Source organism: Pinus tabuliformis, chromosome 9 (assembly GCF_031772625.1).
Source record: "Pinus tabuliformis cultivar Carrire ecotype Pingquan chromosome 9, CPIR1, whole genome shotgun sequence".
NCBI lineage: Eukaryota > Viridiplantae > Streptophyta > Pinopsida > Pinales > Pinaceae > Pinus > Pinus tabuliformis.
The window spans coordinates 1,588,707,425-1,588,730,139 of NC_142307.1; the positions used below are offsets into that span (position 1 = coordinate 1,588,707,425).

The 22,715-nt window shown below is 36.2% G+C and overlaps 1 pseudogene; it reads left to right on the top strand.

Moving 5' to 3' along the window:
- Positions 1-19,943, top strand: part of LOC149154784 (ruBisCO large subunit-binding protein subunit beta, chloroplastic-like) — a 33,281-nt pseudogene extending 13,338 nt beyond the window's left edge.
- Positions 19,944-22,715: the final 2,772 nt, after the last annotated feature.

Genomic DNA, 22,715 nt, shown 5'->3' on the forward strand with positions numbered 1-22,715 from the left:
GAGCTAGGTTTGTATTTGTTGTAATAAATTGGATATGACTTTCAACCATGGTTTGTGCAATAAATAACATTAGATTGTTGGGATTTGTCAGATATGCGGTGGAACACAACTTCTTTCTTGCAAATTCAATTGTTGGGGGAGACACCAAAAGGATCGTTGAATCCAACTAACAAAATCATTTTCCCTAAGGATTGGTCTTGTCAAAGAATCTTGTCATGCTTCAAACGATGTTTCTTATTCTGCAACCATAGAATCCATTAGTCATGATGTGCACAATTCTAGATACTTATTCTATCCGGCAAGCATCAAAGGTTTTGCAGGCCTATCGTGTTAGATTCAAAGCCTGCACAAGACATAGATTCATGGTTATAAGTCTTGCATACTAGAGATTCTGAGTATGAGAGAAAATAGGTTGCTTCAACCTCATTATCATCATTTGCAGAGGTTAGTGGAGAAGATACAGAGAATGAATCATACCCAGTTGGCAGTGGTGATGCCATACTTTTCAAGGGAAACTCACAAAATGAAAATACACAAGGAATGGTTGAAGCCTTAAACATCTCTCCTGAAACACATGTATGCACTGTATTCTTCAGTTTCCCAAGATGTATGTCTTAGTGTGTCGGGCCATGAAAAGCTTGGTGCATTTTAGAAGGTGGGAAAGGGAGCAACAACCTTAACCTGCTTATGTTAGCACAAGGCTGTGAAATAGAATTATATAGAATGCAGAAGAGGGAGTTTGTGTTGTGTGAGATTCATAGGATAAACCATGATCAAGGGATGGGTCATAAGTATTCTGTTAAACACAAGAAATCCTAGACTCAACTATTGGGAATATCGTGGAAGAAATTTCATGATGTTCTCTTCTTCGCTAAAAACCCCCTGTTTTTGCGACCTGACATTAAGGAGCAAAAGAGGTTAGACTCTATGTCCCAGGCTATATATATATATATATATATATATATATATATATATATATATATATATATATATATATGTGATCATTTCATTGAGATCATGAGTGCTCAACTTTATGTCTGTGGAATACTAGCACAAGTCGCCCAAAATGGAGAGGATTTTAGTTCAGCTCATGGATTTTGAAGTCAACCCATGAAGAGATGAATTGAATTTAAACATGAGGAAATCCATCTCCACAAGAGAAAGTGACAAGTGAAATTTATGTAGGGGAAGAAGGAAATAAAAATGGCCCAATTCTAGCTCTTCATCTACTGGAAGTGCTTACACTACTACACCAAGGGAACTTTTAAGACAAAAGAAATCTTTTGGCTTAAAAAGTCTCTTTTTATTTTAGTTATTTTACATTAAAAGTTGATATCAATTGAATTGTCTTAAATATAAACTTTAAGACAAAAACAATTTGAGACAAAAATTTACATTTAAGACAAAAATGAGACAAAAATACTTTAAAACAAAAATATTTTAAGACAAAAACAATTTGAGACAAATATTTTAAGACGAAACTTTATATTTAAGACAAAATTATTTTAAGACAAAAACAGTTTGAGACAAAAATATTTTAAGACAAAACCTTATATTTAAGACAATGATCACTTAAGACGAAACTCATTTAAGACAATTAACAATTAAGAAAAAAACATATCAATTCAAGACAATATTATCTAACAACAATGAAATTAACTCTGACAATGTGCCTAAGTCCGCTAGATTGCAGGCTACTAATGTCCTGCGCCTATACCTAGGGTTTTATTTCACTTATCATTCATGTTATCTTATATAAGACAATGATTTGTTGGGCTCTTCGTTTCGTGGGGGTAGCCAGATCTGAAGAATGCGACAACTTTTCCTCGCAAGATTTCCTGGACATCAATTCCTCTTTTGTCCCTTCGATCTCTGTTGATACAATTAGAGACAACTTGTCTGTCGTTGCATTCGGCACTACTACACGAAGGGGGATTTTAAGACAATTTTTAAACACAAAATAATTTTCTTTTCTTAAAATTTAATTTGTCTTAAAATTTTCAATACGAGGCGCTAGTAAAAAAAGGTAAAGGATTAATAGTATGTCTTTACATTGTTGATGGCTTCTTCAGAAGTAGAGTGATGGAGTCCAATAACAACTGATGGGATTTAGGGTGATGGAGTCCGACAACATAGGTGTGCTTCGTGAGAGGAGCGATGCAGGCACTTTCACTGAACGTGGATAGGAAATAACATAGTTCAAGTACTTTTTGGGTCTCCATCAATTATGTTTTAATATGTGTTTTTTTATTGTTTCATTTCTTTTGAACACTACTTCTATCCATTGGTTGTTGTTATCAGCACATTGTTGTACTAGAACTCCTCACTGTCATCAACAACATGGACTAGATTAACTTGGATGCAATTAACTTGTATGACATGGATTGTGTCACCCAGTTTACTCAATAAATTCAAGTTGGAGGAGTTAGAGTTCATTCAAGCATGTGTGATTGCTAATTTGTAGAAATCAAAGTCAGTTATCCCAAGTTGTTTTTAGTTAAACTAGTTCTAATTGTTGGAGGAACTAGTGGAAGGTCAGTTGTGTAGTGGGACTTCAGTCAAACTCAATGATCATCTAGTTAACTGATCAATTGACCCAAAATAGATAGTGCATGCAAATAATTTGAGTTCCCCAGATGTGGTGGAGATTCCAAGGCAATGTAACATCAGTTGTAGACTAGTCTTGAGTGTACAAGTGTTGCATGCAATCAGTTGATCAACCTTAGGAATTGCACAATCCATTTTGGAAAAAAATCCTAAATAATAGGGGCCTAATTTCTCAAGGAATTGCGCATGGAAATAAGGGCTCAAGCAGAGGCAGAAATTGACTAAGTCTAGGTTAGAGCTTCTCAGTGAGAAGAGAGAGAAGTTATTCACTTGCAGGTTGTGCTCAGTTGAGCAAAGAAATTGTAATACATCTCTATTCATCAGATTAATGCAAGCATACATGGGTTTTTTAGCAAATTTCTTTCCCCAGGAAAAATATTGTGTGCATGTGTGTTATTTCTTATTGCATGTCTAAATTTTTTGTTCTAAATTGCAAATTAACTTCCAGAGAGTAGTAGAGTAGGTTTGTGTCTTGTGATTTTGAAAAAACTTCATGAGTAGTTGCAAATCTACACCATAATTTCTACATGGTATGAGAGAAGGATTCACAATAGAGCAGGAATTTTGAAGTTGTTTCTCAGGACGTTCGAATTTGCAGTTCAGTGTAGCAGGATCTCTTCAGAGCTGAGAAGATGACCTTCAACGGGTTGAGGCTAGAGTATGAATTGGAAGGAAACTCTAATTTCATCGAATGGGAGAGGTATTTGATGATAATGGATTGCTAGAATAAATCAAGAGAGATGTTGGAAAGTGAGCAAAATATGATGCCCATAACCTTGCCAAGAGGAAGAAAGATGTAGTCCATAACCATTACACTCTTACTTCTATATTGTACAATTACACTCTTACTTCTATAATCTGATGCCCATAACCACTACACTCTTACTTCTATATTGTACAATTAAGAAAAATGAAGAATACTATTTTTTTTAATGTTCTTTCTATCCTTAAATATGCTCCATTTTTGTATCCCTGTTTACTATGCTTTTCGGGGGTAATTACAACGAAGGTCATTTTCGCCTTCTTATCAAATAAAAAACCGACACGTAGATTTTTTCATTTTTCTTTTTCTTGACACATCTCTCGCCCTCTTCCTCACTTCCTTCCCCTCTTCTCCATATTCTTGCACCATTATTGTCCTCACAGCTCTGCAAATATCCTCCCTGCTTGCTCCAACATCGCCTCGTCTAGGGACCACCAAGATCTCTGCATTCTATAGAAAACATTATGTGTCGAAGGAGGCATACACAATGGAAGAAGTTGCTTGAATGATCAACAGTGTCGATTCCTGCATACATAAAGTTTTGGTTCCCTAGAAGCTTCATAGGAGTCTCTGAAGAGGCCTCAGAAGCTAAGGGTTCGCATCATTATCAATAGCTCTCGACAGTCACAATGTAGAGTGTGCCATCCAATCCTGGAAGAGGAAATGGATATCCTTTTGGAGGGTTTTATTTCAGTTCATCCATTAGCCTAACGCGATCGGATGTTATTTTGTCAGAGTTCACCAAGTCTACCAGATCCAAAGTGCCCTTCGTGTGGGAGGAGAAGCCTCATATTCTGAAAAAGAATGGAGGAGGAATTATTTTGAATAATTTTCCGATAAGGAGAGAAATAGTGGGAGATCTAGTGGCTATGATTTTGAGTTCATACATGGTTCACAGAGGTGGATGGAGTGCTGAATTCGAAGGGCTTATTGTGTATGGCTGACTAGCTCTTCTGTAATGGAAATATTTGATCGATGTGTCTTCCTCCTCAGCTACAACTTCTTGCGAAGGTTGTAGAAATTTTGAATAATATAACACTTGTTCACAGAGATTATCCTGATTATTCACTATTTACGGAATGCATACATAATACATAACCTCCTCTACTATTGATCATCAATTAGCAGTATTCAGAAACAATCGCATGCGCACATTGAAGCATCAATCACACATATCAACACAATATATCACGGGGAAAGCATACAACTGAAAACCCCCAACTATCTGTATATTATAATGATTGAGAACATGTAACAATACATAGTACAATACTCCTCGCAAGTACTCAGTACTATCTCCACCTGTTACTGACAAACTAGCTCAGATTTGATGCCTCAAATCTCCTCCACTGTTTGCCTGCCTCCACTGCGCAATCCTGTATGAGAATAATGATGAATGGCTGAACCAAACTCGTATTTCCTTGGCTAAACCACGCAATCCTCATTGGCATTGCTCAATCCCATTGATTGTGCAAGATTTCATGCACAACTATAGTCACAACTGACAACAATCTCAACCTCTAACACCTGTCTCCACTGAACTGTCCATGCACTGAGTTAACTGATGTTTAATTTAGTTTCTTTATGAGTTAATAATTAGTGAATTAATTAATAATTAATTCACTCAACTCATCACTAGTGTATTCTGCAGTTAAACTAAATACAACTAGTTCAACTGAACACAACTCCATCAACTCCTCAATCAACTCCACCAAACTCAACCACATGAGTTCTAACTGAAGTCCTGCATGCAATAGCTCAACTGACCCACAAGAAAAGCGTATTTCCTTCTGACAGCTGCATGTACCACATCTGTAGCTCAAACTGAAGTGCTCCAAGAGGATAAGATAATGTTTATAGCCCAAATATTATTAAGAGCTAATAATATTCGATTGTTTCTATTTTTAGCCTGGCAATCTAAAAATAGACTCCGCCCATATGTCTAAAAATAGAAGTCCATCTATTTTTACCAACATGACCAATCATCCATAAACAACATCCTGCAACTCATAGACCATGATCCATATGTCTAAAAATAGACGTAGTCTAAAAATAGACTTTGCGCCAAAAATAACATGTGGGTCCACTTAGTGAAGGCGACTTCTTTCCACTAAGCTCCATCATCTTGTTGCATTCTCAACAAAGGTGTCGTTTGGTATCGAATTTGATGATGGTAATAAGAGGAGCTTCAAGTCGTTTAATGCTTCCTCAAACTCGCGCTCAATGCATTCCCCATGGTCACCTCGATTGCCTATCATGGAGGGGCGATAGAGGAGGAAAGGAAGAGGTAGGCAAAGGATTCTCAAGGAGGCTTATGCGAGATTTACCAAGGTAAATTAGAGTGGGGATGGGGATGGAAGATATTTTGATATCTTTATGACATCCGTGAACGAGGCTAGGAAGAAAGGAAGGGGTCTAGAGCGTTCCTTATCCCACTCAAGGTGCACCAAGTCATTATCCACTGCCGATGAGGATTTTCCACTGGGATGAGGAGCCCCGAAAATCGAATGCCGAGGAGTTTTTCTCATTAGAACTAGAAAAGGGCATACCTACTTATCATGAGGAGGTCAAGGGTTTGGTTCCTAAGAAGCCCAAGGCGAGAAAATGGTGGAGTTTGAAGGACCTTTTATTTAGGAGTGCCAGTGAGGGATGGGCCCAGGGAAAGGATAAGCTCTGGGGTTTGTCTATTGCCCCTATGAAGCAATCCGAGAAGCGTGGGAGTGTTGAGAAATATAAGCAGTTGAAACCCACTAAGAAAAGTTCAAATTCAGGGACAAAGCACTAGAAGGATTTAAACAGTTGCAATGTTAAATCAATTTCAAGTAAGAGGTAGGAGGATTGAAGAATTGTACTGTGAATCCTCAATCTAGGGGAAGTTTTACCAAGTCTGTTAGGAAGATGCCAATTTCACTTCACGAGCTCCATTATACTACCAATAGGGCACAATATGAGGAGCTGAAGAAAAAGGCCTTTTTGCCTTATAGACAGGGCTTTTTTCCTTATAGATAGGGTCTGCTTGGGTGTTTGGGCTTCACTTCTAAAGGTTATACTTCCATGAATGGATTGACTAGGATCTTGAACATTGTTTCTTGATGAGTTCTCCCCAAAACGTGGATCTGGAGTAGGGCACAGTGCCCATTCTCAGTAATGAATGGTTTGTGCCTATTTGCTTTTGTAATTTCTAGATTGAAAATTTGTTTCTAAGTCTTTTTATGTTTTCATTTAAGTGCAAGCCATTCAGGGTCAGTGGATTTTTATTTCTTGAAAATATGGCAATTAGGCCACATAGAATAAGGTAACATTCGACCTGCAATAGTCATTTCAGATGCTGCTACTAGATAGACAATGTGTGGATCTTGGTTAAAATGAGGACTACTGAAGATCCTGCTTCTAGAGCAGTGGGGAAGTTGTCAAAATCTATCATTTTTAAGCAATTCAGAGGTAATGATGTGTAGTGTGTTGAAAGATAAAACTTGTGAAGGAAATCTGGGAGAGAAATCAAAGCTACTGATTGGTAGCATGAGATTTCCATTCATTGGAGAAACTCTCGAAAATATTTCTCCATTCAAGACCTCCGATGGTGGTCCCTTCCTTCAAAAAAGAATTTCAAGGTATCAAATTTAGTTCTTCGTAGTTCTGCATTGTTGCACCCATATTAGTTTTTTTGTTTTTCAATTTATTTATTCATGTTGTTGTGCATTTGAGATATAATGAAAATATTTCTTGGGTATTGAATTAATGAACATGTATGGAAACATATTCAAAATCCACATATTTGGGAAGCCTACCATCATAACGGCTAGTGTAGAAACAAACCAATTTGTTTTCCAAAATGAAGGTCGGTTGTTCAAGAGTGCTTATTTGTATCTTCATATTCTTGATGGGTTTACTTGTATCTTCATGGGTGGGAGCTTTTGTCCTCTGGGTTGGAGAATGGTTCATAAAGAAAATGCCTCTTGTCAAACATATCTACTCAGTCTCGAAGCAAATAAGTGCTACCATTTCTCTAGATATTCCTGAGATTAGACATCATATATTGGGCTTTTTAAAAACATGTTATTGGCATGTTAAATTGTATAACTCCCTTTTAATAGGCACATGTGCATGTCTTCGTTTCACTTTGAGAATCATAAGCATGATGTGGTATTTTGCATTTCTTTTAGGCTTTAGCACATTTACATTTTAGAAACATGTTTTATTGTATAATCAAGTATCAGGTTTGGAAAATTCCAGATCACTAACACTAAGGAAATACTTTTTTCCTCTAATTTATAGTCAGATTTCAAGAGAGTATGCATTCATGTTTTCAATATTGGTAATATTATTTTCTTATACCTATTTGATATTGCAGAAAATATATCTGATTTAATTTTTGAAGCTTTTCCATAGATTGAAATATAATGGATTCCTAGCTTTCCATTCAATGAGATATGAATTGGTAAAATACAATAAATTTGTGGATACATGTATTATTAATTGAAGAGTTGAAGTTATGATTGTGGATAAGGTGGTAATTTTTTATTGTTTTGTTAGAAAGTGTTTTTAAAGCTTATACATGGCTTATTATTTGCATACTAGAACACAAGGGCCTTTAAAGAGGTTGCAATTATTCGTCATCCACATGTAGGGGAATATGCCTTTGGTTTTATTACATCATCACTTGTCCTTCATGTTGTTTCTTATGCTTTAGATATCCTTGAAGTTGAGTTAATATTGAAGCATTCCACATGAATGTTGAAATTGAGTGGAAGATGGAAATGTTTCTTGCATATTTGCAAATTGATATCTATTTGCAGATTATCATTATTGTCATAAATAAAACTCCATGTTTATTGGTAAACATGCAATGTCTTTTGACATGCTATAGTTTAAATAAATATTATTTCAATTTGTATGGAAGGTAGTTCTTACTTTTCTCCCATTGTCATATGCAGGTTGAGAGTGGAGATGAAGAACTCTGCAGTGTCTATGTTCCCATGAATCATCTATATATTGGTGACATTTTCCTTGTTAACTCTAAATATATTATTCGACCAAACTTATTTGTTTGTGAAAGCATAGGTTGGTAGTCATGCATTTTTCTTTCATTACTGTTATTATTTATGGTGTATATGTTTCCATGATATATTTCATTCTTTTTGGGATTGTATTTCATAGATATAGGGATGATATTTTACCCTCTTCTTTTCACTTTCCAAAACATGTTCTTGTCATTCTATTTTACGCTATAGTTTGCAATAAAATTAGCTATCCATCCTTACTTCCTTGGAGGCGTGTGTTGTGACTTCATATCCCAACTTCATTGGAGACCTACATTGTGACTTCATATATTGTACATTTGTAGTAGTGGAAAGTAATCATAGGAGGAAGGAGAAAGTTATTAATGTGGAATGGACTCCCAACATAGGGATACTGCATTGTAGTAGTAAGACCTGCAATTCTTATGAGCATCACATAGATAACAACCACAAACCAAAGAGGGCCCACAAGGCATGACACCAAAACCACTTAGTGATGTTAATGGCAGAGTGAAGGAGGATGCTATAACATTGGGGACCTGCACTCCAAAGGAATGGAATCCCAACATGGGAATGTGCCACTTTGGTAATGAGACTTGAAACTATTACAAACCCCATATATATAGTCATTATTATTATTTTTTCGAAGGAAAATCTCATGGGAAATCCAAGGGATGCTTCCCCACATTTGTGGATGATATCCCTTGTAAACCTATTGACATATACTTGTTTTTTTAACCTAGGGGGATTTGTGTAGAAATCTTGAATAATTTAACGCATATTCACAGAGATTATCTTGATCATACAATTATAAGTGGAACATGTATAATACATAATATCCTCTTCCTTGATCATCATTTTACAGAAGCAGAAACATTCACAGGCACACATAGAAGCATCAATCAAACTCATTACCACAGTATGTATCCTGGGGAAAGCATCTCGCTAAAAACCCCACACTCTCTGTATATTAATGATTGAGAACATGTAACATTACAAAGTACAATGCTTATCACAAGAAATCCAGTACGAGCTCCACCTGTTACACACAATACAGCTCAGATCTGATCTCTAAATCTATTCCACTACTTGCCTGCCTCTCCAGCTCAATACCTGCTCAAGAACTAATGAGAATGGCTTACCAAACTCGTATTTGACCTGCAAATAATCACTCACACTCTGTTGGACGTGAGCACAGGCTACAATTCTTGATATTGGACAATTCATTGGCATACTCAATCCCTCTGATTGTGCAAATCATCATGCACAGCTATAGTCACAACTGATAGCAATATGATCCTCTAACACATGTCCCTGCTGAACTGAACATGCACTGACATGCAACTGAGTTAACTGATGTATTCTATAGTTGCATTATGATTTAATAACTTGTGAATTAATTAATAACTAATTCACCCAACTCATCTCTAGTCTACTGATCAGTTAGACTAAATACAACTAGTTTAACAAGGCTAAACTGAACACAACTCCATCAACTGCACCTCCAGTCCACTAAACTCAACTCACTTGAGTTCTAACTGAAGTCCTGCATGCAAATATTAGTCATCCCATAGGTAATCACGTATTTCCCTCTGGGATCTACATGTACCACATCCGTAGCTCATCCTGAAGTGCTCCAAGAGAATAAGATCAAGTTTATAGTCCAAATATTATTATGAGACAATAATATTTGACTTTTCTATTTTTGACAGCCAGTCTAAAAATAGACTTTGATCACTCACACTGTGATCACTCACACTGTGGTCACCCACACTGTGATCACTCACACTGTGATCAAAAATAGAACTTGCGCCATAATTTTCCTGCAGGCCCACTTAGTGAAGGCGACTCTTTTCACTAAGCTCCATCATCTTGTTGCATTCTCAACAAGCATTTCTTGTTTCACACTTTTCAACACTCCCTCTCAACAAGAAAGGCTTCCTCTCAAACCCGCTCTTGTAACTCTGGAATGTTCTCCATGCAACACATCTGGCCGGTCCACTTGCTCTGTCATCAAAGTCTCTGACTGCTATTGCCTCTGTCGACTGAAACTTTGCATCTCTGTGCTCTTCAGTATCTTACTGCTCTAGCCTCTGTTACTTTGTTCTCTGACTGCATCCGTACTGCTGTTGGTTCTATCTCCCAGCATTACATCCACACTGCACCTCCCAACTGACCTCCCTGTTGGGCTAGAAACATCCTCTGATGCTGAAGCTCTACCTGCTGCTGACAAGTGCTCCCTCTCTGACATCTACGCTACTGCAACATCTCCATGCATCTCGCACCATTGCACACCTCTCTGTGCCACCTAACACTGTGCAAAACACTTGTGCCTCTCGCATTGCTGCAACCTGCTAGCTATGCGTTGTCCTGGGATTCCCTGCACTATCTGTCTCTCTCTCTGTTGCTCCATCCGCATCTGTCTCTACCCAATCAATCAGTTCCTGCTACTACACATTGGGTCTCCCGTAGCAAGGCCTCATCCAAGAGGTTGGGTACCTCAAGGATCTTGCCCCTCCTCCTTGGGACAATCAATCCACATCACCCCACCTCCTACTTGGAGGTATGGTTGCATGCGATCCCTCAACCCACCTGGCTCAAAGTTTCCCCCTATTGGAGGTCTCTGCATGAGTAGATGTCTCTACTCGATCTCCTCTCAGCTTCCCTTGTTGTGGCTGCTCCACAACCTCCTAAAGCTGCTGCACCAATCATGGTTCCTCCACAATCGTCTGAGACTTCTTCTGGCTCTGCATGTTGAGAGGTAATATACGCTCTCTCCCAACCACCAAGTCTCCATCAGTTGCCTCGCTGCTCAAGGCTTCGCATGCATCTTGAACCTCAAGAGCATACAGGTTCCTGACCCATGAACCAATCTCATGACAATGAAAGCATTGCACCTTCGACTTGTCAACTTTCTTCCCATCACTGGAAGAACAAGATTCGAAAAGAGAAACCTTATCCTTCCCCTTCTTCGCCTTACTCGCTAAGGCACAGTTCTCCTCATCATGCATAGATGAAGAATTGTCTCTGGTGCTTCGTCTAATCTCCTCCTGCATCAAATCTGACCATGGTCGTTCCCAATTTGACAGTTTCTCCCTTCCATTCACCGAGTCCTGGTAGCTATGCCAACTCTTAGGAAGGTCAAGGAGTGCTAGACTCACCATCCTCATCCTATAGTCACCCCCACACTTCCCAACTCATCCCGGCATTGGGTGAACTTCGTGAGATACTGGGGCATACTGTCTCCATTCTCACACTTAATGTTTCTGAGTTTTATCTCTTGCTTTGGAATTAAATTCTAATTCCACCAGCTCAAAAACTCAACCACTTCCGATCTAGAATTCGTGAGAACACAATATTTCTCGTACAGAGATTGACTGTATGGGAATTCACCGGATATCTCACCTTCCAAAGGAAGGATGAATCCAGAGGCTACCTGGCCCGATTACAGACTCTGCCTGAAGAAATAGAATGTAAACACTTCCTGAATAGTATATCTGATGATCAACAACTCTGATACCATGTAGAAATTTTGAACAATTTAACACATATTCACAGAGATTATCCTGATCATACAATTATAAGCAGAACATGTATAATACATAATATCCTCTTCCTTGATCATCAATTTACAGAAGCAGAAACATTCACAGGCACACATAGAAGCATCAATCAAACTCATTACCACAGTATGTATCCCAGGGAAAGCATCTCGCTAAAAACCCCACACTATCTGTATATTAATGATTGAGAACATGTAACATTACAAAGTAAAATGCTTATCACAAGAAATCCAGTACCAGCTCCACCTGTTACACACAATACAACTCAGATCTGATCTCTAAATCTATTCCACTGCTTGCCTGCCTCTCCAGCTCAATACCTGCTCAAGAACTGATGAGAATGGCTTACCAAACTCGTATTTGACCTGCAAATAATCACTCACACTTTGTTGGACGTGAGCACAGGCTACAATTCTTGATATTGGCCAATTCATTGACATACTCAATCCCTCTGATTGTGCAAATCATCATGCACAACTATAGTCACAACTGATAGCAATCTGATCCTCTAACACCTGTCCCTGCTGAACTGAACATGCACTGACATGCAACTGAGTTAACTGATGTATTCTATAGTTGCATTATGATTTAATAACTTGTGAATTAATTAATAACTAATTCATCCAACTCATCTCTAGTCTATTGATCAGTTAGACTAAATAAAACTAGTTTAACAAGGCTAAACTGAACACAACTCCATCAACTGCACCTCCAGTCCACTAAACTCAACTCACTTGAGTTCTAACTGAAGTCCTGCATGCAAATATTAGTCATCCCATAGGTAACCATGTATTTCCCTTTGGGATCTGCATGTACCACATCCGTAGCTCATCCTAAAGTGCTCCAAGAGAATAAGATCAAGTTTATAGTCCAAATATTATTATGAGACAATAATATTTGACTTTTCTATTTTTGACAGCCAGTCTAAAAATAGACTTTGATCACTCACACTGTGATCACTCACACTGTGGTCACCCACACTATGATCACTCATACTGTGATAAAAAATAGAACTTGCGCCATAATTTGCCTGTGGGCCCACTTAATGAAGGCGACTCTTTTCACTAAGCTCCATCATCTTGTTGCATTCTCAACATGCATTTTTTGTTGCACACTTTTCAACAATTTGGTTTGGAGCTCCAGAAGCAAATGAGCAAATGTTAGAATGACCCATTTTAGAAATTTTGAGGATTTTCAAGGGAGTTGAGGCATAGTGATTTCTCATTAGGGGAATTTTGAGGTCTAAAATGGGCCTCCTACGAAAAATGTACAACCAAAATAAAATTTATAAGAACCAATATGATTCAAGATGATGATGTCAACCATGGGGGATGATTCACCATTTTTTGAGTAAAAAAGTAAAAAGATTGAAAAAAATAAAATAATAAAACTATTTTTTCAACTCGTATTTTCAACTTATCTCCCTAAGGTTTTACTCAAATTTCGAGTGGGAGTATTCGTTGTATGCAAAATTTAATTCCTCATCCAAGGAGTACCCATGTTAAATACTTTCGATGGACCCTGCTACACGAAATAATGCAACATGGGTACTCCTTAGATGAGGAATCAAATTCTACATCCAACGAGTGTTGCTCCTCAAAATTTGAGTAAACGAATAGGGAGATAAGTTGAAAATACAAGTTGAAAAAACAATTTTTTCTCTTTTTCCCTCTAAAATTTGATGATGTAATCTAATCTTATTTTATTATTTCCACTATTGTTTTATAATTTCCTTAGGAGCCTATTTTAGACCTCAAAATTCCCCTAATGTCTTTCTTTGTCTTTGCAGAATCATGTGATTGCTTGTGGTTTGGATTCAGTAGGCATGTGTGTTTGGGTCATGTTCTTGATTTAGGACCATGTGATACATTTTTCTATTTTGTATGCCCCTATCCTTAGCTTTGAGAAAGAATAGTTGTGGAATTGGATGGCCTCTTCTTTGTTGACAACTTAATGCATCTTTAGGGGGGACCTGACCATGTTTGAGTGTGAAGGAGACAAGTGTGGAGGTGGGGTTGTATATATGGACTTTATATATTGTACATATGTAGCAGCAGTATCCCTTTTTCTATATTTTCTCTTTTTACTCTGACAAATAGTGTGGGTGTTTCCCAAGATGCTTATTGCATGATAATCCTTTGCAAGGTCACTATTGGGGACAATGATATGTTGGTTCATTTTATTATGAGATATGATTTATGTGCTTCCTTTAATTCTATGCAAAATGGAAAGTCCTCAAGATTGGATGGTTTGCCTTATGAAGTCTCTAAGTTCACGTGGGACTTTATTGGGGATCATATTTCTTGTTTATATGTATATTTTTTTTTCTAGGTTCCTCTTTGAGTCCCTCAAGTCTCTATTATGCTTGATGAAGCCTATTCCTAAGAATGTAATGAGAGACTCTATAGGTGGTTGGTAGCTTATTACTTTGCTTATAATTTCTTACAAATTTGTGGCAAAGGCTTTTGCTTTGAGGATCTAGTGATTTTCCAAGTATGTAGTGTGACTGAAGTGGACTAGGTTTGTCTAGGGGTCTGGTCAACTTGGGAGGCAATGGAGTGGGCTAGAGAGATAGGGAAACAATGCCTTAAGTTGAATATTGACTTTGAAAATCCTATGATCGAGTTGGTTGTTCTTTCATCTTTAAGATACTTTGATGTGCTTAGGTTATGATTCACAGTGTGTGGGTATAATGAGTGACATTTTCACCAATTCCTTGGCCTTCTTTTTTCATAAAGCCTTATCCCTACAGATAGTGTTACATTAGTTGATTCAATAGGGCCATCCTTTGGTGCCTTATGAATGAGGTAAAATTCTTCCCCACATAAAACTTCAATGTGTTAACAAGAAAAAATAGGGAAGTATATATATACCAACATAGGAGCCCAAATGACACATATCAGAACTAGGAACAGACATATGCCACTGCAAAATTTCCTTGCCTTACTTTTCTTTTCACCTAGCTGATGCTCTACTCTGGAAAGAGTTATATCACACTTGACCAGATACAGACTTGCATAAATATCTTCCAACTGAATATCACACACAAATTCATTGTGTCATGTTTACAGAGTAATACATCAAACTTTTGCATGATCTATCATGAATCAATGAGATGACAAATGTATAACATATAGACATTTTCATGATTGATATCAAAGTATTTAAGGAAATTCTTTGCATATTTTAGAAATAGGAAAAGGTTGTCTCTGCAGTGAGGATGGCCTATGCATAGGATAAAAACACTCCAGAATCTTATATGGGGATTAATTTTGAGAATATTTTACAAATTTGTGTAACTATTTATATAGAAAACCAAATATGATGAGTAGCATCAATGTGATGGAATATGAAATCTAATTTATCTTCTGCATGTAATTATATCCATTTTTCCCAAATATAATATTTTGCAAGAAACAGGATATTGACGAAAGAATAACTAGTGATAAAATTAAAAAAAAATGTTTTTAAGTCATGAAGGATTTATTATATGGAAAATAAGAAATGAATCTCCACATTTAAAAGGCAGCATAGTTTTCCTTGATGCTAACAGGCATGTTTACACGTGATCTACACTAGCTATAAAAATAAACACTTGACAATATGTTAGTGTTTATAGCATCAATCATTGTGCTCTTCGAGGTACTGCATGTGTACATGTACTTGATCAAAGAACACAAAAATTGGGTGTGAGCCTTTGAAGTCATGTAGGATCGAGAATCATTCTAAGCACAAGATTATATTTAGTAGGGAAATTCTATTTGACAAATCTTGAAAAGGTGATTCATATTAATATATTTGATATGAAAGAGTTTACAATGATCCAAGTTTTCGTAGTTGAGATAGCACAATGCTTCAGATTACAATGCATTCTATATTCCAATAAATTAAGGAATGAAGAGGACTCATTTTTGTATTTCTCCAAATAGAAAAGTCAGAAGGAATAATATCTCTAGCCTTTATTGTAGGAAGGCCTCACATTGCATATATTTGATATTGTTCTGAGTGACGCCCCAATACATTTTCTTAGTATATCATTACTAATTACAACTACCTGAGTATATAATTAACATATAACTGTTCATTACCAATATTTAAATATAAAATTAAATTAAATGCATGGTTTAAAATTAGCCTCATCATGTAGAAAAATTAAAATGTGTGAATAGGCATCCTACCAAGGCATTTGATATCGCTCTGGTTGTGCAACATTTTTTGTGAAAATCATATTTCACCTTTAAAGCAAAATGTAGAATCTAGATCCTTGTGGTGTTTGATAATTTGATTCAATATTATCAAGTAGAAAGGTTTTGGCATTTATTCACATAGTGGCAAACATTTTTAATAGTATGGTATGCAATCAACATTTTCAGGTTGTGATACCTAGATATTTCTCTCCTCGCCATATTTTAAGGTGATATCTGGGGTTTTTTACTAGAAATTGGTAGTAATACCAATGATTTTAAATAAATGGAGAATGTATTCAGCTTTCATGACATTCTAGGTGGCCAAAATTCAACTTTCTATGGACTCTTTGCCATTAAATTGGCAAATAAATTAGCACAGTTCTCTTATCTGAAAATCTCAGCAAGCCTAAAGACCATAAAGCAGATATGGAAGTTAATCCCAGGACTGAAGGGTGATACTGGCTAAATTGAATGGTGGAAAGATACTATTAACAGAATTGCCTCCTTTGTTTATGGATATGTAGAAAAAAATACAAATGATGGGAACCACTCCCCCAGTTGGGAAACCCATTCCCCTGGTTCTCTCATTACTGGGTGTGATAAAATAGAAGAGCAACATTCTAGATAGTCCACAAACACTATTGGGAATGATGAGAACGTTCCTGATGCTGCTGCCCTAACCCCCTTACATTCTGGGAGTTGCTCCTGCATATATCTCAGCTGTTGAGAGTTCATAATGCTCTCAACCTGTGAAGGAGCATCCAGACTCTCCTTGACGGTAAAATAGTGCCCAGAAGCTCCCCACATGTGTGGGCTCGGGAATCACCTATACTTTCTTTCCGTACTACCTTAGCATTGGATGCTTAGCATTGTTTTTTCACTTGATGGATTACTAGCTCGAATCACCCACAATCTTCAACATTTTCATTCCTATCTTCCTAGCAGTCTTAAGACCCAACACCATGGCTTCATACTCAGCCACATTGTTGGTACATTAAAACTCCAATCTGAAGGAAAAAGGATGATGAGTGCTTGCAGGAGAAACCAGAAAAACACCTACCCCAAAACCATCTTTAGAAGAAGCCAGATCAAAACTAATATTCCATAGACTAGCAGGCTCATGCCTCTCATCCTCGTTCATCAAATCCTTAGAAATTTCCACAGGCTCAACATTAAGACTCATTACATATTCACCCATCTCATCAGCTGTATACATGAGAGAATTTTTGTAATTGGTAGGGTTCCCTCTATAATCTATAGGTTCTCCCTCTGAACACAGGGATTGTGGCATATTACAAGTCAAACTCAATATTTTCCCCCAAAGGAGTACCCTAGCTATGTGACATCAACAAACCATAAGTAGGATGGACATTTACGATCACTGATTCACTACATCCATCATTACATGCTTTCATGGCATCTGTACCAGCTTAACCACTAGATATTTAATCATTCCAATGTAGGGCACCTTTCTAGAAATAAGGAAATCCTTCTTAAGTAGTCCCCCTAGTATAGTTACTTGCTTCATCTTTCACTAGATTATTTGTGAGTTCAACATGCTAGATTAGTTGATCCAAAATTGTCAGCTAGAGTTTCTTGAAGACTCCAGGGTAGAATGTTGAGGAGTTACTTGTGAAACATCTAGGACAGATGTTATCTGTAAGGGAGTGTACATGCTAAAACTTAAGACCCTGTAATCGACATTATTCTCCAGGTTGAAGATAGTGAATTAGCAGATGTTGCTACAGTAAGTGTTGGGAATAATTATGAAATAGGAAACATGATAGCAGAGGCTATGAGTAAAGTTGGAAGGAAAGGTGTTGTGACACTTGAAGAGGGGAAAAGTGCAAAAAAAAATATGTATGTCGTTGAGGGAATGCAATTTGATCGTGGATATATTTCTCTATACTTTGTGACAGACAGTGAGAAGATGTCTGTGGAGTATGAAAATTGCAAGGTAATTGATGTGAATTGAAAGCTTCTTGCCTTTTTTTTGTTGTGCTGCTATTTGTTAGTGCTCCTTGTAATGAAAAGAGAATGGATAGAAATCATGTGTAACATTTTTAGAATAAACTCTCATCTGAGTTGTGGAATTGTTTCCCAATTACCTTCATCTATCATATATTCATGGCACATCCTCCTGGTTCAATTTGGGTTGGTGTTGGTTTTGTACGAAATTTTAAAATCTGTGCCTTATGAACCTTTTGTTATTTCTCGAATCTGTACAATATTGGATTTAGAATATTGATCAGAAAGAAATATGACCACTACTAAGCATGGGAAGAGGGTTTCTAAATTTCTATTTATTTGTGCTTGATTTTTAAAATTCACTGATCAGGAATTTGGAAATGAACTTGCATATTTATATTTTCTTATAATTTGAAGCTATTATTGGTTGACAAAAAGATCACAATTGAAATAGACTTATCACAATATTGGAAGAGGCCATCCATGGGGGGTATACTATCTTGAGCATTACTGAGGACATTGAACAAGAAGCCTTGGCTACTCTTGTTGTGAACAAGCTTCGTGGTGCATTGAAGTTTGGCACTTTGAAAGCTCCTAGATTTGGAGAGCGGAAAAGCCAATATTTGGATGACATTGTTGTATTGACTGGAAGTATTTTTCAAGTTTAGCTACATAAGGACATTCATGCACTAAGCTTAAGTACAAATGTCGGTGTTTATATAAGTAGTCTTATATCATTTGTCGTGGAAACAATATTTATTTGGTAATGGGTTTGCTCTACAAGTTCAACTTTTCATGTTAATAGGATAAATTCTCATTGAGTGAGAGGTATTGAGAATAAAATCTCTCCACTGTGTCTATAGTCATAGGTTTCTAATATCTTATGTAGATATTGTTTTTTTTATTCTTTCTTTGTGCAGGCACTGTTATCAGGGATGAAGTTGGATTTTCCCTTGGATAAAGTTGGAAGTAAGGTTCTGGGTACTGCTGCCAAGGTGGTACTTACCAAGGATTCAACAATGATAGTTGGTGATGGGAGCACTTAGGAAGTTGTTAATAAAAGAGTGTCTCAAATTAGAAGCTTGATTGAGGTGTGCTATTTCTCTATAACTTAAAAATAGGTTGCTTTATCCAAATGGAGGCTTGAAGTTATTGTCTTGTTTTCTCTGTATAGCCACCATATATTGTAAAGTGGCCATCACCTTGTGGGGAGGGATCTCCTCATTAATATCATTCATGATGATGGTATTAATCTCAAATTTGACTTGTGAGTTGTCAAGACAGGAGTGTAGAAAGCAACAATTTTGATGCACGATTTATACTTTGAATATATGTGCCTCTAAAGGAACATGCAACAATAATTACAAACATTAAATTTAAATAACTTAAGGTTGCTTTAATATCATAATATGTTTGACTTGATAGTTAACTTCCCTATCAACCTATTTTATCAAAGGTTTTCACCAATGATATCATTCTCACTTTCTTTGCAGGTTGCAGAACAAGACTACAAAAAAGAAAAATTGAATGAAAGAATTACCAAGATTTCTGGTGGAGTTGTTGTTATCCAGGTAAATTTTGGCATGGTTGAATTAATGGTAGCTATTTGTAACAATTCCCTGTTATTGGCATTATAGCAATATGAATCTAGTTGATGAATGTTGGTGATTGCATTTCAATGTATATTTGTTTAAAGTAAGAATGGAGGGTATATGATAGTGTTCATAATTGTTGATAGGTGGGAGCACAAGCAGGGACATAGTTGAAGGAAAAGAGTTTAAGAGTGGAAGATGCCTTCAATGCAACAAAGGTATGCATGCAAAAAAATGTTGCATAATCAAATACGAAATTTGATTCATATTTGCAAAAACATGTTGTGATTTGAAATAAAGGTGAATAATGAATGTTAATTGAATCTTGTCATGCATGGAGCTATTATTATATCAAAGGGGTATAGGAAATAAGTGCTTGCAGCTTGGACTTATTTGGAGTGAGGCTTTCAATTGTTTCTATGTGGGATTGGTGTTTGCAATAGTTTCAAGCTAAGCATCATGTCCAACAACATAAGGATCTAATTTTCTAGTAATTAATAGTGGCTGGGAGGATGTATTATGTGTAGAGTTATCTTCCGGAGTCATTGCATTCATGTTTGTAGGAATCGATTTTTTGAACCAACCTCTGTGGTTCATCATCAGGAATAGATCCATGAGTGAATAAGTCAAAACTCAATAGGGTTAATAAATAAGGCTAGGGTTGGTATGGGAATGAATATAAGCTGACAAGTCCATTACAGTTTTGCTATAATTTAATTTTATTGTTAACTTAATAATTATTTTAGTTGTTGGTTTTTAATTTCTGATTTAATATCTAGTTTTTCTTCTTTTAAGATTAAAGTTGGGATTTTAATTTATAATTAATATTAATAAGTGATTATAAACTAATTAATAATTATCTGTATTATTAATTAATTTTTACTAATTAATTTTATTATTTATTATTATCCATTTTTAAGGTCACAGCCAAGCCAGACACCAAATTTGTGTATGAGACCCCCTTTTTTGTGGGACAAGGAACCCACCTCCACGCAGCGATTTGACTGTTATTCTACGAAGGCATACATACTTTACCCTCTCTGGTTTTGAACCTGTGACTTATTAATTAATTTTTATTAATTATATGCTTTTTAAGTTATGTTTGAAAATAAAATAATAAGTGCCTAGTGACAATAAATTAATTTATATTATTAATCCCAAGAATGAATCTAATGTTTTGAATTAAATTAAATAAAACCTTTTTTGTTTTTTTTTATTAAAGGTTAGGTGTATTGTAAATTTTCAATTATGTTTCTATACCCTAATTGATTACTTTATAAAGATTTATATTTTAGAATTGAATATGATTAAATTAAAGTTGTTAGATTAAATTCTTTTTACCTTTGAATTATATTTTAGATTTGAATATGATTAAATTAAAGGTGTTAGATTAAATTCAAGATTTATATTTTAGAATTAAATGATTAAATTAAAGTTGTTAGATTAAATTCTTTTTACCTTTGAATTATATTTTAGATTTGAATATGATTAAATTAAAGTTGTTAGATTAAATTCTTTTTAACTTTTTTGATAATTATAATTATTTATTTTTGATGATTTGAAGAAAATGGTTAAATGAATATAGGGTTAGTGTAATACAAAGGAAGAGCCTCAAGGTCAAGTCAAGGGATAAGAGGGCAGGGAATATTTAGGGGAAGGTGGGATTAGAGGTAAGAGTTGGGATCCAATTATCACTAATTTTCCAACCATCATCGCGGTTAAGGTTGTTAGGGTGTTTACCTATTTTGATAGCTTCTCTGAATTTCCTATGGTGATAATGATCAATTTTGGCCACAACACAAGAGTTTTCAATACAAATATGATGATTGGTTTTATTGGAGTGCTCGACCAAAGCTGAGGTTTTGGAACGGTTATGCTTAATGTCAGTTGCATGCTCTTGTATCCTAGTTGAGATTGATCGACCGGTCTCACCAATGTAGGTTTTTCCACAAGAACAAGGAACCAGGTAAACCCCTTTATGGAATTTAGGATCAATGGGATCTTTAACAGATTTTAGGCATCTGCTAATGGTGCTCATAGGTTTAAAGGTAGTTTTTATGTTGTTTTTCTTTAAAATATATGAAATTTTATCAGTGGTGCCCAATATGTAGGGGAGGTTGACCTTACCAACACACTCATCCATAGGTTGTTTGTTTTTAGGATTCTCAACTTTCTCAAAAGTTTTGATGCATTGGCATCTTCTATATCCATTCTTTTCAAAAACATCCATAAGATGGTTCTTCTCTTGTTCAAAATGATCCTGATCTGAAATGTGAACAGCCCTGGTAGCAAGAGTGTTGAGAACCCCTAGTTTTTGAGCAGGATGATGGTGTGAGTTGGCATGAAGGTAATGCTCTATGTGGGTTTTCTTACAATAGACCTGGTGAGAAATTGAGCCATCTTGGTTTCTTTTGATTAGGATGTCAAGAAATGGAATGCTCCCATTCTCTTCCACTTCCATAGGATGTATTATGTTTCACTTTAGTTTTCCTAGTGTTGACATGGCTGATGTGCAAAATGCCAACGAGGGGAGCTAACCTGATCGCAAGCCCCAATTAGACCTGCTTTTGTTTGGAATGGCTAGCTCCGACGGGTTTTAAGGGACCCCGTAAATTGTTTGAACATGTCGAAAGATTGCTTCCGGGAGGAAGACTTCAGTTAAATCAACAAAGATAAAACAACTAACCTCTATGTATTAAATCCTATCTATCCTACTTCTAACTACTCTAATCTATCCTGCAAAAGCATGATACAGAGGTTTAAACATCATATATATGTTCAACAGGAGCGTGATAAAGAAGGTTAAACATCATGCATAGATTCAAGTCCAAATGAATCAATCACTGAATTCACAGCTAGAAAAGACTGTATTAAAGCTAAATTGCAATCCAATCACTCATATAGGAATCCACATTCTTCTATGGAATTAAAACTGCAATTGATGTTTAATTTAGTTTCAAATCAGAGACCATTCACAAGTTAACCATGAAACTAAATCACATTCAATTTAACAAGAC